Consider the following 8,698-nt stretch of genomic DNA (forward strand, 5'->3'; position numbering starts at 1 on the left):
AGTATTACTGCACTATAGATGACAACAGGTGTGACTTTATGAGTATTAGTAAACAATAGATGACAACAGGTATGACTTTATGAGTATTACTGCACTATAGATGACAACACATATGACTTTATGAGTATTACTACACTATAGATGACAACAGGTACGACATTCTGATTATTACTGCAGTATGGATGACAACACATATGACTTTATGAGTATTACTGCAGTATAGATGACAACAAGTGTGACTTTCTGAATATTACTGCAGTATAGATGACAACAGTTGTGAGTTTATGAGTATTAGTGCAGTATAGATGACAACAGGTGTGAGTTTATGAGTATTAGTACACTATAGTTGACAACAGGTATGACTTTATGAGTATTAGTACACTATAGATGACAACAGGTGTGAGTTTATGAGGGTTAGTACACTATAGATGACAACAGGTGTGACTTTATGAATATTACTGCACTATAGATGACAACAGGTGTGACTTTATGAGTATTACTGCACTATAGATGACAACAGGTGGGACTTTATGAGTATTACTGCACTATAGATGACAACAGGTGTGAAGTTATGAGTATTAGTGCAGTATAGATTACAACAGGTGTGAGTTTATGAGTATTAGTACACTGTAGATGACAACAGGTATGACTTTATGAGTTTTAGTACACTATAGATGACAACAGGTATGACTTTATGAGTATTAGTACACTATAGATGACAACAGGTATGACTTTATGAGTATTAGTACACTATAGGTGACAACAGGTATGACTTTATGAGTATTAGTACACTATAGATGACAACAGGTGTGACTTTATGAGTATTAGTACACTATAGATGACAACAGGTGTGACTTTGAGTATTAGTACACTATAGATGACAACAGGTGCGAGCTTATGAGTATTAGTACACTATAGATGACAACAGGTGTGAGTTTATGAGTATTAGTACACTATAGATGACAACAGGTGTGAAGTTATGAGTATTAGTGCAGTACAGATTACAACAGGTGTGAGTTTATGAGTATTAGTACACTGTAGATGACAACAGGTGTGAGTTTATTAGTGTTAGTACACAATAGATGACAACAGGTGTGAGTTTATGAGTATTAGTACACTATAGATAACAACAGGTATGACTTTATGAGTATTAGTACACTATAGATGACAACAGGTGTGAGTTTATGAGTGTTAGTACACTATAGATAACAACAGGTATGACTTTATGAGTATTAGTACACTATAGATGACAACAGGTATGACTTTATGAGTGTTAGTACACTATAGATGACAACAGGTGTGCCTTTATTAGTATTAGTACACAATAGATGACAACAGGTGTTACCCTCTGACAGGTGCTGAAGATGCTGAGGCGGTGGTTCACCATGTGTTGGGACTGTGGACTTCCTCATGAGACCCTGAGTGCTCAGCCGGGGCCTTCAGCAAGTAATTTAACCATCTACACGTCTACCTCAACCATGTCAGTCTGTTGCCTTTCTTGTTCATTACCACTCTTAACCACACATCCCAACCCCAACCTTCACCCTCACCCCCACCCCCACCTCCCCCTGCACTGATCTGAAAGAAAGAAAGAAAGAAAGAAAGAAAGAAAGAAAGAAAGAAAGAAAGAAAGAAAGAAAGAAAGAAAGAAAGAAAAGTCGACGTGCACTCCATCAATCCAAAATGAATAAATATGCTCAGTTCCATCCAGCGTCAACCCAACTGGACACGTTGTATGGAAGGGGCCTTGTAGCTCAAAGCCTCACCCATATTTTGCTGGGGCAAAGGGGAACAGTGCCGCGCATTGTGGCCCATTGTGGCCCCGGGGTAGTGCGAGTTGCGTATTTCTGAATGGTGTGTACATCAGGATCTAGCCCCAGAACAATGCTGCTTACAATGGATTTCTGATTTCCATACGGGAGGATTGGTGGTGATGTGGATGATGGTGGTGGTGGTGGTGGTGGTGGGGGGGGGAGTAGTTTGCCCCCACAGCCCTCCCCTCCGTTGGGGCATGGTACAGAGGGTGGCGAGAGCTCTCGTTGGCAGGAGGCTGGCGTGACGATTTGCTGGCAGTGCATGTGAGTGTTGGGACAGTCTGCTCGCACAGCTGATACAGGAGGTCCCTGACAGTCGGAGGCTCGCCACATCCACCTTACACGGGGTGAGTAGCAGCCACTACGGGACTCTAACAACGCTTCTTCTTTCCTCTTAGTGAACCAAGGCGACGGGGATGGAGGCCATGGCGGTGTCACACCTGGACTCACTGGTTGTGGGTGATTTTTTTGATGCTGTTGGAAATGTGTGGTCTGCATGAAGTTTGGTGTGTTTGTTGTGGGGGGAGTGTGTGTCCTTCTGTATAGTTGTTGAGGCAGGAGTGTGTGTGTCCTTCTGTATGATTGTTGAGGCAGGAGTGTGTGTCCTGTATAGTTGTTGAGGCAGGAGTGTGTGTGTCCTTCTGTATAGTTGTTGAGGCAGGAATGTGTGTGTCCTTCAGTATAGTTGTTGAGGCAGGAGTGTGTGTGTCCTTCTGTATGATTGTTGAGGCAGGAGTGTGTGTGTCCTTCTGTATAGTTGTTGAGGCAGGAGTGTGTGTCCTGTATAGTTGTTGAGGCAGGAGTGTGTGTTTTTCTGTCTAGTTGTTGAGGCAGGAGTGTGTGTGTCCTTCTGTATAGTTGTTGAGGCAGGAGTGTGTGTGTCCTTCTGTATGATTGTTGAGGCAGGAGTGTGTGTGTCCTTCTGTATAGTTGTTGAGGCAGGAGTGTGTGTCCTGTATAGTTGTTGAGGCAGGAGTGTGTGTGTCCTTCTGTATAGTTGTTGAGGCAGGAGTGTGTGTGTCCTTCTGTATAGTTGTTGAGGCAGGAGTGTGTGTGTCCTTCTGTATAGTTGTTGAGGCAGGAGTGTGTGTCCTGTATAGTTGTTGAGGCAGGAGTGTGTGTGTCCTTCTGTATAGTTGTTGAGGCAGGAGTGTGTGTCCTTCTGTATAGTTGTTGAGGCAGGAGTGTGTGTCCTGTATAGTTGTTGAGGCAGGAGTGTGTGTGTCCTTCTGTATAGTTGTTGAGGCAGGAGTGTGTGTCCTTCTGTATAGTTGTTAAGGCAGGAGTGTGTGTCCTGTATAGTTGTTGAGGCAGGAGTGTGTGTCCTGTATAGTTGTTGAGGCAGGAGTGTGTGTGTCCTTCTGTATAGTTGTTGAGGCAGGAGTGTGTGTCCTTCTGTATAGTTGTTGAGGCAGGAGTGTGTGTCCTGTATAGTTGTTGAGGCAGGAGTGTGTGTGTCCTTCTGTATAGTTGTTGAGGCAGGAGTGTGTGTCCTTCTGTATAGTTGTTAAGGCAGGAGTGTGTGTCCTTCGGTATGATTGTTGAGGTAGGAGTGCGTGTCCTTCTGTATAGTTGTTGAGGCAGCAGTGTGTGTGTCCTGTATAGTTGTTCAGGCAGGAGTGTTTGTGTCCTTCTGTATGATTGTTGAGGCAGGAGTGTGTGTCCTTCTGTATAGTTGTTGAGGCAGGAGTGTGTGTGTCCTTCTGTATAGTTGTTGAGGCAGGAGTGTGTGTGTCCTTCTGTATAGTTGTTGAGGCAGGAGTGTGTGTCCTGTATAGTTGTTGAGGCAGGAGTGTGTGTGTCCTTCTGTATAGTTGTTGAGGCAGGAGTGTGTGTCCTGTATAGTTGTTGAGGCAGGAGTGTGTGTCCTTCTGTATGATTGTTGAGGCAGGAGTGTGTGTCCTTCTGTATAGTTGTTGAGGCAGGAGTGTGTGTGTCCTTCTGTATAGTTGTTGAGGTAGGAGTGTGTGTCCTGTATAGTTGTTGAGGCAGAAGTGTGTGTGTCCTTCTGTATAGTTGTTGAGGTAGGAGTGTGTGTCCTGTATAGTTGTTGAGGCAGGAGTGTGTGTGTCCTTCTGTCTGATTGTTGAGGCAGGAGTGTGTGTCCTTCTGTATAGTTGTTGAGGCAGGAGTGTGTGGGTCCTTCTGTGTGATTGTTGAGGTAGGAGTGTGTGTCCTGTATAGTTGTTGAGGCAGAAGTGTGTGTCCTTCTGTATAGTTGTTGAGGCAGGAGTGTGTGTTTTTCTGTATAGTTGTTGAGGCAGGAGTGTGTGTCCTTCTGTATAGTTGTTGAGGCAGGAGTGTGTGTCATTCTGTATAGTTGTTGAGGCAGGAGTGTGTGTTTTTCTGTATAGTTGTTGAGGCAGGAGTGTGTGTTTTTCTGTATAGTTGTTGAGGCAGGAGTGTGTGTCCTGTATAGTTGTTGAGGCAGGAGTGTGTGTGTCCTGTGTAGTTGTTGAGGCAGGAGTGTGTGTCCTTCTGTATGATTGTTGAGGCAGGAGTGTGTGTGTGTCCTTCTGTATAGTTGTTGAGGCAGGGGTGTGTGTGTCCTTCTGTATAGTTGTTGAGGCAGGAGTGTTTGTTTCTTTCTGTATAGTTGTTAAGGCAGGAGTGTGTGTGTCTTTCTGTATAGTTGTTGAGGCAGGAGTGTGTGTGTCCTTCTGTATAGTTGTTGAGGCAGGAGTGTGTGTCCTTCTGTATAGTTGTTAAGGCAGGAGTGTGTGTGTCCTTCTGTATAGTTGTTGAGGCAGGAGTGTGTGTCCTGTATAGTTGTTGAGGCAGGAGTGTGTGTCCTTCTGTATAGTTGTTGAGGCAGGAGTGTGTGTGTCCTTCTGTATAGTTGTTCAGATGACGAGTGTGCATCTAAATGAGTTTACAATTGATGGTGCTAAGGTAATGAGCACGCATGTGTGTGTTTGTGTGTGTGTGTGTGAGAGAGAGAGTGAGTGTGAGAGAGAGTGAGTGAGTAAGTGCATTTGTGCACATGTCGGTATGCTTCCTTATCATTGTACCTCTGTTAGTGGTGGCTTCTACAAGCCTATCCAGTATTTACTATCCAGTGTGTACTACCCAGTGTATACTATCCGGTGTGTACTACCAAGTGTGTACTATCGAGTGTTTACTATCCAGTGTGTACTACCCAGTGTGTACTATCCATTGTTTACTGTCTAGTGTGTACTATCCAATATTTACTATCCAGTGTGTACTATCCAATATTTACTATCCAGTGTGTACTATCCAGTATTTACTATCCAGTGTGTACTCTCCAGTGTGTACTATCCAGTGTGTACTATCCAGTATTTACTATCCAGTGTGTACTTTTGAGACTTTCCTTGCCAGTAGCAGCGAGTGTGTCCTCAGGCAGAGTGAGTGTTTTACTGCACCCAGGTAGAAAGCTGGTGCCAGGTGGAGGAGGCTGGTGCCAGGTGGAGGAGGCTGAGATTTGATGAACTGAGATTTCAGTTGAGATGAGGTTTGATAATAATAACAGACCCCTGAGTCTTCGGAATACCCCAGAGACCCCACATTTCTGGCTTTGCTCTTCAGAGAGAATTGTCATGTGGCGCTTTCAGTCTGTATTACAGAACGACAGACTTCAGCAGCAACGTGTCAGTAAGCAGTCAACCTTGTAAGAGTTCAAGAACGCTTGATTAGGTGGAGGCAGAAGGCTGGAGATGGAGCCCCAGCCATGTCGCTCCGTCTATTTCCTGTAGTGTCTAGGGTAGAAAGGGAAGTGGCTTATTTGGAGTCTTGGGACGGGGCCATATTCCATTATTTACGGTCAGGATTGTTGGCTTTGGGTCTGTACTGTGAGCAGGTGTGTAATTCTGCTTGTCGCCGCCTACTGTCCAGTGCGGAAGAGAGCAGGCTCTAATGAGAGAGGAGGCCTGTTGCTCACCACCTGCCCACGCGGCGGGAGGCCGCTGAATCGGTCGGTGCAGGGACACTCGGGTTGCCAGGTGAAGAAGTCCCAGGTGCTGTGGTAGATAAAGCGAAGCGTCAGTACTGTCAGCGGTCTGTGGTGTAGGTGGTCCTGGACACAGTCGAGCGCTGCTCTGAATAAGAGCGTCAGGTAAATGACGTGCAATAAAGAAAACATGTATGAACGCATCACTGCACTGATTCACCATTATACCAGCACACACACACACAATGCAAGTGTGAAATGTGTGTGTGTGTGCCTACGTGCCTGTGCAGCAGTGTGCCGGAGCCCCTCTCGGCTCAGCACGCCAGGCGTTGGAGGGGGAGCGGCCATGTTGAAGACCATCTGCTCCACTCCAGCACTCTGGTTGGGGCCTTCGCTGGTCGACCGACGCGCGTCATGGGCAAGCAGCAAAGCACAAGCTGTGAGCGAGTCTGTTCCGGAAAAAAAAAAATTCCTCCGGTTTCTCCACCACACAATGGGCAGTGTTCTGCATACAGTGATCCTATTATGCCCCCTCCTGGGGCCCGGTGGGCCCCCTCCCGGGGCCCGGCGGGGCCCCTGGCATAACGTGTGTACAGTAGTCACAGTACCACTGTCCTTCTCCACACAGCTGGGGTTGTACAAGTCCTGTAGCTGGTATGTAGGACAGAAACCTGACAGAAATGTGAAACCAGTCATGAAGGGTTTCTGCTGTGATCATCATCATCATCATCATCAGTTGAAACAGTGACTGTACCCCTGAGGTCCAGCAGGGAACCAGCTGATAAATTCAGAATAGGATTTATGGAGGAAGGAAGTGAGTTTGGAAAAAAGTGCAGCATCATGGCCTTTGCAGTATGTGTGACAGGTTTCTGGCCTTAAGAGGTTTCAGACGGCGTAATGACCACCACTTCTGGTTGTGTACACACTCTTTTGTGTGTGTCGATGCACACGTGCACCAACACTGCTGGAACCTGACACACAATTTGTACAGACACTCATTTGTCTGTATGTTCAAGTGTCTGAATGTTTCCCTCTCTATGCACACTGAATTCATACATACACACACACACGCAACTGTGTACAGAAGCTAAAGCCTTGCCCTCACAGAGCAGTGGGGAACGGGGGGGGGTGAAAGGTCACATAGCTGTAGGCCTCACACTGAGGCGTATGTTGCCATGCTTTGTGCTGCGTGTGTGTGTAGGGGGTATGGCATGCTGTGTATTTGTTTGTACATGACTCCAGACTATCAATGCAGTATTCTTCCAGCTACCCCCCCACCCAGACACACACACTCCCCACGCCCCTCCATTATGGCTATTTTGCAGCTGTTTCAGGAGCTGTGTGTGTGTTTGTGGAGGAGTTCCCCGGGGTGTGTTCACAGCTCGGTTGACGCCGTCACTTGGCCGCCGGCCCACTGGCATGTGGAGAAAGTGATCCACCTTAGCAGCGATGTGCAGCACTCCACTCGCGGAGACAAGCTGTCTTTGTTAAGTAGGGGGACCCAGTAGACTGAGATTACGCTGTCTACCCACCAGCATGCTTCAGCCAGGCAACTCTTCACCGCCATGGCGTTCACCGCCATGGTGACAACCAGTCAGTCCGCCCCATAAAAAAACTTGCCTCACATCTTTTGAAACACACACCAGCTTCTCTTTGTGATGACTCTGTGTGCATGTGCAGTTTTGGTTTAGGTGCTGGGTGGTTTTTAACACCTACAACACATCCGTGGAAGATCAGAACGCTGTACTGCAGTTTACCATTACATCAGAACAGACACACTCTCCTCAGGAGACTGAGATTCCACCCACGTTTCATACACCTCCTCATGGCTGCAGCAAGCCGGGGGATTGGACTGAGTCAGCTCCCGGCCGCTCGTGTGCCGTTTACCCTGGTGTGCTTTTACCCTGGTGTGCTGCTCAAACAGCTGGCCTCAGCATTCAAGGTGAGCTAATGTTAGAACACCTTTGTGGCCCTGAGCGGTGAGCCAGGCCCGTCACATGGGACATGGAGCCACGTGGAGCCACATGGGACAGGATGGTAATGGAGGACAAGAATGCGCCGAGTGGGCCCAGAAACCGGCCCAGAAATGTTTGAATGCATATTCAGAACTGCCCACGGTGCTCATCGACATATACCAGAGCTCACACAAACTCTCTCTCTCTCTCTCTCTCGCTGCTTCTGTTCCCCCGCTCACTCACTCGCTTTCTGCCATTTTCTCTCTTTCTAGCCTTCCCAGTAGCACCCAGCATCCAGGATACCTCGAAAGGAAACACACAGAAGGAGGAAAAAAAGTCTTTGAGCCATCGGGAAGAAACACACAGAAGAGCTGGAGCCGGCTGCTGAGGCTGGTATGAGGCAAGTGGTGTGTGTGTGTGTGTGTGTGTGTGTGTGTGTGTGTGTGTGTGTTTGTGTGTAAGTATGCATGCATGTGCTCACTATGTCAGCCGTTTGTTGCTCCATCAATGCGGCCGTTGTGGTGCAGTTCGCGGGTGGTGTCAGCGGCTCTGCTGGGGCCGGGCCTGTTGGTGCTGATGCGTGGCACTCCTGCCCTTTTGTTGAAGTGCAGATGGTGGTGAGAAGTCTGGATCGTAACAGGCTGGGACGATGGCGGCCAGGATATCTTGAAACACAGCTCCTCACTGCAAGAGACAAGCTTAACAAGGTCTTTTATCTGGCCGTCACTCTTATTGTGCTTATCTGGAGATGGTGCTAGATACAGCTGCTCGCCCCGCTGGCAGTAGTTGCTGCATGTTTCAGTAAAGTGCACTTGTTTCCTGATGACGGGCTTGTTTCAACACATTTACATTTCTTTTCCTGTTTAGTGGAAATCCCCACAAGCGTGCTTGGGTGGGAAATGTGCTTGTTTCAGTTGGATTAAATTTTTTCCAGCAATATCTTGAAATAAGCATTATGAGACTCACAACAAAATATACCTTGATAAGCTGGTCTTCTTTGCAGTGTTTTTGAAGGTGAGACG

General features: G+C 47.1%; 1 protein-coding gene across 3 annotated transcripts in view; it reads left to right on the plus strand.

The window, feature by feature from the left end:
* Nucleotides 1–2,032: 2,032 nt before the first annotated feature.
* Nucleotides 2,033–8,698, plus strand: part of LOC130117738 (myelin-associated glycoprotein-like) — a 55,865-nt gene continuing 49,199 nt past the window's right edge. For 2 of the 3 annotated variants that reach the window (XM_056285924.1, XM_056285927.1), the window contains exon 1: nucleotides 7,915–8,076. The gene's annotated coding sequence lies outside the window, so the exon portion shown is untranslated. Of the gene's footprint in view, nucleotides 2,162–7,914; nucleotides 8,077–8,698 lie in introns of those variants that run through there. The other variant, XM_056285925.1, reaches the window with a different exon arrangement.

Source organism: Lampris incognitus, chromosome 9 (genome assembly GCF_029633865.1).
Source record: "Lampris incognitus isolate fLamInc1 chromosome 9, fLamInc1.hap2, whole genome shotgun sequence".
NCBI classification, from domain to species: Eukaryota; Metazoa; Chordata; class Actinopteri; order Lampriformes; family Lampridae; genus Lampris; species Lampris incognitus.